The sequence below is a fragment of the Podarcis cretensis genome (assembly GCF_951804945.1).
Source record: "Podarcis cretensis genome assembly, chromosome: 1".
NCBI lineage: Eukaryota > Metazoa > Chordata > Lepidosauria > Squamata > Lacertidae > Podarcis > Podarcis cretensis.
The window spans coordinates 57,947,469-57,954,822 of record NC_137170.1 but is presented as its reverse complement, the minus strand read 5'-3'; the positions used below and the strand labels follow the sequence as shown (position 1 = coordinate 57,954,822).

The 7,354-nt window shown below is 44.9% G+C and overlaps 1 long non-coding RNA gene across 1 annotated transcript; it reads left to right on the top strand.

The window, feature by feature from the left end:
• The first annotated feature begins 276 nt into the window (after positions 1-276).
• Positions 277-5,259, top strand: LOC307202834. The gene is made up of 3 exons (XR_013833026.1): positions 277-543; positions 4,564-4,666; positions 5,186-5,259. It is a non-coding gene; the product is annotated as an uncharacterized lncRNA (long non-coding RNA).
• The last annotated feature ends 2,095 nt before the right edge of the window (positions 5,260-7,354 follow it).

Sequence of the window (7,354 nt, the reverse complement as noted above, 5' to 3'; positions counted from 1 at the left end):
CCCCTAAAGGACTTGAGACAACCGTCCAACCTCTCTGGTACCAACATGCAGCACAAACTATTCCTGTAAGGATTTAAGCTAATCGGGAGCTCCATATTGGTGCTGGTTTATAAAGTGTCTAATTATAGTTGTAAAACATCACCACTGATAACATAATTCAAAGCCAGAGCTGCTTCTAGGAATGCCCCCTCATTTGAGGAAACTGAAAACAGGAACCTTCCAAAGGGCATTTTACATGTTTAATAGCACTTTCTCCTCTTTTTATGCTCTCAGAAACCCTGTGAAGCAGACTAGGCTGAGAGACAGTGCATTCAAACAATGCCTCCCACACGTTCAATGAAAGTGTGATGCGGAAAGCCCCTGCCAACCACACATTGACACTGATGCTCCCGTTGATTGTGCTCTTGCTTGCACTCTGTTGCAGCCATGCATTCAGTGGTCTGGGGAAAAGGGTCATCTTATCACCACTGAGGGAAAGATCCCAGGAGAGAGAGGGAGAGAGATAGAGATGACAGAAAATGGCTTCAGAATCCTGATGACTTGGTTTGTTTCAATATCCTTTTATTGTGATTTTATTCATTTATTCAATTTTATTTGTACGCCACCTTAAAGGTGGAATATACATAAATAAACATGTGCCTGGCCAATCAGGAGTCCCAGTTGGGTGGAAGAATCTGACAGCCTCCTTATCTCTAGTGCTCAATTTGTGAGCAGTGATAGCATTCCTACTACATGCTTATGTGTTCATTGCATGTGTGCACTCCTTTTTGGGGGGCTGGGGGTAAAAATAAGGTGCTGATACTCATATACATAAAAGTGTGGTGGGTGCCAACACAAACCAGGTCTCCCCAGTTCACATCCGATTTCTCAACCGCTACCTAACACTGGCTCCCTGTTGTTGCATTAATGAAATTACCATATTTTTTGCTCTATAAGACTCACTTTTTCCCTCCTAAAAAGTAAGGGGAAATGTGTGTGCGTCTTATGGAGCGAATGCAGGCTGCACAGCTATCCCAGAAGCCAGAACAGCAAGAGGGATTGCTGCTTTCACTGTGCAGCGATCCCTCTTGCTGTTCTGGCTTCTGAGATTCAGAATATTTTTTTTCTTGTTTTCCTCCTCCAAAAACTAGGTGCGTCTTGTGGTCTGGTGCGTCTTATAGAGTGAAAAATACGGTAACTGTTTTACTTGCTTTTTGATACATATATTCTCTACTCTTGTTAAATCCAACTGGCCAAATCCTTTAGAAACTTTAATTAATACCCAGAACCCTTGTAATATCATGATTCTTTATAGAAGGGTAAGACACCGTCAGGTCGATTAAGCACCCAATTGAGCCTGAGTTGGGGAAAATTGGTGTAGCGGTCTCTGATCAATGGAAACACTTCAGTTTAATAAAAGGTGAATGAAAGCAGGTTTCTGTTTGCCTTGGAACATTTGTTGTTGTTGTTATTGCAGCCCTTTGCAATTGGCAAATTAGGGAACTGAGCCAAGCTCTGAGAAGGAGGAAGGCAAAAATCGACTTGAAACTGAGGCAATTTTTAAACTTCCTCCCATGGAAAACAGAAACAACAGAAGTGAACAACATGAAGAAAAGAATGTGATGGATGCTTGCTTTGAAAAAAAGTTTTAAGAGTGCAATTTGAAGGTTAAGGGTGATGGGGCACAGCTGAAGGTGTTTTAACTGCTCATCTAATGCCCTGCTAGGCTGCCTGGCTGCTGCAACAGAAGTGACGTTCGACGTGCATTCTTCTGACCCTCAGTCCATTTTGCAGTTGCTTTTTTTGTTTTTAATTACTCCTGGTGGAAACAATAGAATGGAAAGAAGAAGGGGAGATGTAAACCAGTCCCTGAGCCAAGTTCTTGAACGGTTCGCAACATGCCCCCCCTTTTTTTACTTAACTAATGTCAGTGTCGTATGGGACGCAGGTGGCGCTGTGGGTTAAAGCCTCAGCGCCTAGGGCTTGCCGATCGAAAGGTCGGCGGTTCGAATCCCTGCGGCGGGGTGCGCTCCCGCTGCTCGGTCCCAGCGCCTGCCAATCTAGCAGTTCGAAAGCACCTCCGGGTGCAAGTAGATAAATAGGGACCGCTTACCAGCGGGAAGGTAAACGGCGTTTCCGTGTGCGGCTCTGGCTCTGGCTCTGGCTCTGGCCAGAGCAGCGATGTCACGCTGGCCACGTGACCCGGAAGTGTCTCCGGACAGCGCTGGCCCCTGGCCTCTTAAGTGAGATGGGCGCACAACCCCAGAGTCTGTCAAGACTGGCCCGTACGGGCAGGGGTACCTTTACCTTTAATGTCAGTGTCACGGCCATGGTATGTGTGACAGTAGCTCACTTTCCTCAAAATCACTTACGATCCTAGCAATGCAGAAAGAGCACTCCCAAACTTTGGCTGTCAGTACTACAAATGTCTTCAGAACAGATTTCAGAGGAAGACAGCGCTAGGGAAAGGAATAAAACCTCAGAAAGTAACATGGCTATAGATTACTTTAAGCCCATCCAAATTAGCATTCAATGAAGTTAGCTCTAGTTCACAAAGAGCCCATAACTGAATTTGTACATCTTTAAGGTGCCACAAGACCTTGTCATTTATATTTCTTATACTGTGACTCACTGTCATTCCAAACGCATGGTTGGAATTGCCAAGCAGTGCAGGGGATAAGGAGTCGGACAAGAATTGGAGATACCTGGGTTCAAATCCGTATCCTTTATTTTAATTATTTATTGATTTAACGTATTTCCATCCCACCCTTCCATTTAAGCAAGAGAAACACCACCACCATCACTTAGGGTGACTTGAAACCAGTTTTGAAAACAATTGCAAACATCTCAACAAGAATTTAAATGCTAAAAGATGGCACAGCAGATGAGCACAACCTGGGCTAGTTCTATTTACAAAATATCAGAAATACTTTCAGTTTGGCCTGCCAAAAGAGGAAGGTCCTCATCTGGCAACAGAAAACCATCAGAGAGGAAGCAAGACAACCACCCCAGGCTGGCTATTTAGGGGTGGGAATCAACCACATACCAGCAAACTCAGGTTGCACAATGACAGTTGAGTGATTTTTGTGCAATATAGCCATTTCCCCGCAAAGCCAGACACTTTGTGATTGGGAAAGTGATGGGGAAACATACTGGAAAGTGTGGGAGGACAATGGTAAGACACAGCATTGTCTAACATCCCCATAAATTGGAAAATACGCTCAATAAATAGCCTAACCTTCCTGCAACTTGTGTGCAAAGAAATCAGGAGCAATGCTCAATAAACAGGTTGTCTTGAAGCAACCACTGAGTAAGATGGTCCAACCCGCTAGGTGTTGCCACAGAGAAGGCTCACTGCTGTATCCCTGCCAAAATTACCTTGGATACCAGCAGGATTGTGAGTAGAGTCTCTCTAGTACAGGTGTAGGGAACCTTTGACCCTCCAGATGTTGATGAATGACAACACCCATCACACCTGACGATGCTAGGGCTGATGGGAATTGTAGTTTAGCAACATTTGGAGGGCCAAAGGTTCCCCAGTCCTGTTTTTGTGGATCTTAAAGAGCAGGCAGGCAACCAAAGACAGCCATTTATGTGTCCTGTTCCTAATCTGTGTTTTAGAGCATCATATAGCCATGAAGTTTGCTTGGCGCTCTTGGGTCCTTCATAATCTCTCTGTTTACCCTTTCTTGCTGTGAATATAAAATAGAATTGAGTCGAGAAATGTGCGTGTTGCTCTGAGCCCCTTGAGAAAGGGCAGGCGGAAATGTAAAATATTTTTTCGGAGGTAATATAATTTCAAAAGTTATTCCACCACATTACTCACTGTGTGCTTGTATAAACTTTTTAAAAAACAGTAAAAACAACAAGAACAAGGTTTTGCATCCAGGCAATTTAAACATAATCAGAGGGTCTGTTTGCTCTAACCAATATATATTATGTAAATTAAGAGGGTGGGGGAAAGGTATAATTACATTTATTTAATAATAATTCTGCTACCATAATTTGCATGTTCTAGGCTTCTGGCTACATGCACAAATCAGAAACAAATATAATAATCAGTACATGGAAACAGAAACAAAGCTGTACTAGAGTCGGGAATTAGGCTATGTGAATGAAACACAGCATTTAAAATTCCATTCTCATTACGTTTGTCTTTTGAAGGCATTCCTCTTCTTGTGACTTACCAAACCTCTTGATTTGTTAACTTCATTGCTTCCAGTCTTTGCCACGAGGTGTCACTGGTTTGCCCACCCAGGGGACTTACACACTGCTGTCATCTTGTTCCCTTCCTGTTAAAGAGAATTGAATGCCATTGCTCATTCTGCTCAAAGTTGGGAACAAACAGCTAGACGTGGAAATGAATGCGACTTGTGAAAATGTTGATATGGAGCTGGAGGGAACAGTATCCCGTAAACATCAGCTGCTTAATTCTTTTTCAGTTTTGAAAATAATGAATTTAGCCTGTGCTTGAGGCTCTGCCACACCATTAGGCAGCTGCTCCAGATGGCAGATATTGTGAACCATTAAAGAGCAGCACACTGTTAGTTATTTAATTGACTATGATATTTTTACTTCTGGTAGGTGCCATTTGGATTTTCTACCTCAGGCACCAAGCATCTCAGAATTGGCTTATGCCTCCGGACAGTGAATAGGCACAAGAGGCATAAAGAAGAATTCTCCAAAGGTGAGAGCTCGCAGCCTGCGCTGCATATATCAGGAGTCACCAACATGCTGCCCACAGGCACACATGTGCCCACAGAACCACCTCCCTCCCTGAAATTAAGCTTGAAAGAAGCATTCTGTTACTGCCAAGAGAACAGGCCATGGTATAAGCTGCAGGGCATGTCAACTTTTCAAATGCACCCTGAAAGTTAGCAGCCCCTGGCATGGGTCAATGTCATGGATTGGCTGGATGTAGAGGCACCAGCTGGGGAACCCCCAAGGGAACCCCCAGGAGAAGAAGGTCAGAGCCAGGGGACTGGTGGTGGGACAACATTGAATGCGCAGAGGAAGAGGAGAGAGCAGACTGGAAGGAAGAGGTGTCAGAAGCAAAAGAGGGGTAACAGGGTTTAGTGAGCAGGAAGAGGCTGGGGCAGAGAGCAGGCCAGGCTCAGATGCAGAAAAGGGGGCTGGAGAGGAGGGGGCCAAAGACGCAGACTCCCCCTCCTGCTGAGACCAGCTCCCCTCTCCCTTGGTCTCCTAGAACACAGAGAGAAATGAAAAGGGCAAAGGAAAGATTGGTTGAATGCAGGCACAATCTACATTTGCTTGGAAAAACCTAAGAAGTCCTTGCAGCTGCCTCAATGGGGCAAGAACTACTGGGAAGAGTTCTGGGATCACTAGGTTTGCATTGTTTTGATTTTTGTGAATAAAGAGTTAACTTCACAGAGACCAGTTTTGTTTTTTGTTTTTTGTTTTTTTTTGCAGACCTTCACCTGACTCCAGCTCCTGACATTTAAACTGTGCTGATCTGGTATAAGGCTTAGTCTAAAAATTAAGAAGCAAACAGATGAAATCAATGTTCCAAAACTCTTCTGGCCTCCGACCAAACAGATACGTACAAAATATAACACCAGATGAAACAATTCCCTCTCCTTTAAAAGGCCATATATTTGGGTAAAAATTCCATCTTAACCACAGTTTATTACGTGGTAAATGAAGCTTGCTTAGCAAAAATTAATACAGGCATTTTCTCCAGAAAGCAAAACAGTTACCACTATGTACCAATTCATTATTCTAATTCCCATCCCTGGATCAGGAATGTTATCATAATTAACAGCAGCAGCTGTCTGGGGCCTGAAACTCACAGAGAGGCATAGAACGGAAGAGATGTGCTAGAGACATCAGGAGGAGATGTTTGCGTGGCAGAGCCATCTGTCAATCTGTCACTCCTCTGCTCTTTGGGGCATGAGTCAGAGCTGTCTTCAAGCAAGTGTCTGAATGGCAAATGCTTGACCATTACCCCTCTGGCAGATTTTGTAGCTATGCCACTCTTGACTGAGACCAGCAACTGCCACTATGCTGCACCAACTCAGAAACAGCAGAGTGTCATCACAGCTGCCTCTATGTACTCCCTCTCATTGCTTGCCCAGTTGGGGAAGCATCATGGGATCCAGTCACAGTTGCCAAATCTTGGCCCATTCCATATATTCCCTGAAATAGCAACATAAATCCTGCTGCAGTGATTCTTTAACATGCTGTGAAACACTGGGGCTGCCGGTTCTGAATTCTGCACCATCTTCTGGCAGACGAGGTAAAGGGAACTTGCAAATTGTGGTGGAAGGAAGATGGGGAAAAGAAGCGGGAGGGGGTTATTGGTTTGTTCTGTTCTTGTTTTTATTATGTATTTTGCATTGTTATCTTGTGTTTTTGTGCTGCATGCCCTGAGATCGTCCAATGAAGGGCAGTATACAAATTTAATGATAAATAAATAAATAAAGTTGAGAAGACAACGAGGGGTGATCAGAAGAAGAATTCCCTCTCTACCATTTTGTGTAAGGTTCCACTTGGCTCTGGTGGAGGCTAAGATGCCTAAGGTAAAGGTACCCCTGCCCGTACGGGCCAGTCTTGACAGACTCTGGGGTTGTGCGCCCATCTCACTTAAGAGGCCAGGGGCCAGCGCTGTCCGGAGACACTTCCGGGTCACGTGGCCAGCGTGACATCGCTGCTCTGGCCAGAGCCAGAGCCAGAGCCGCACACGGAAACGCCGTTTACCTTCCCGCTGGTAAGCGGTCCCTATTTATCTACTTGCACCCGGAGGTGCTTTCGAACTGCTAGGTTGGCAGGCGCTGGGACCGAGCAGCGGGAGCGCACCCCGCCGCAGGGATTCGAACCGCCGACCTTTCGATCGGCAAGCCCTAGGCGCTGAGGCTTTAACCCACAGCGCCACCTGCGCCACCTGGTTAGATGCCTAACCATCCCCTTATTTATGAAGTAATTTATTTAGATTTTTAGCTGGCCAGATCTCAAGGGGCCTGAGCAGATCTACAAGTACTGTATATTAAAACTTGTAAAACCTAGCCAGTTAAGATCAGTGGAACGCACAGATAACCATTGTTATCTGAGATAGTCAAGAACACATTATTTTCAATGACTTGCCCATGCGCATAAAGCAAGTTGGTGTCAGAAGAACTAACCGCCCTGGTTAGGCAGTGCGGAGGTGCAGTTCTTTTGTACAAAGACCTCAACTCTCACCTTACCATCCTTTTTTCTGCTTGGAAAGCCACATGTAAGACTAGAACTTTGGGAATCTTCCTCAGTTTGAGCTGCGCCAAGGACTCTCCCTGGGATGTTGCGCTCTTGTTTTTCTCTGGCTGGTACACTGAGCAAAGAAGCTGATTTCATCCCTCATTGTCACAATGAGGGTATTATA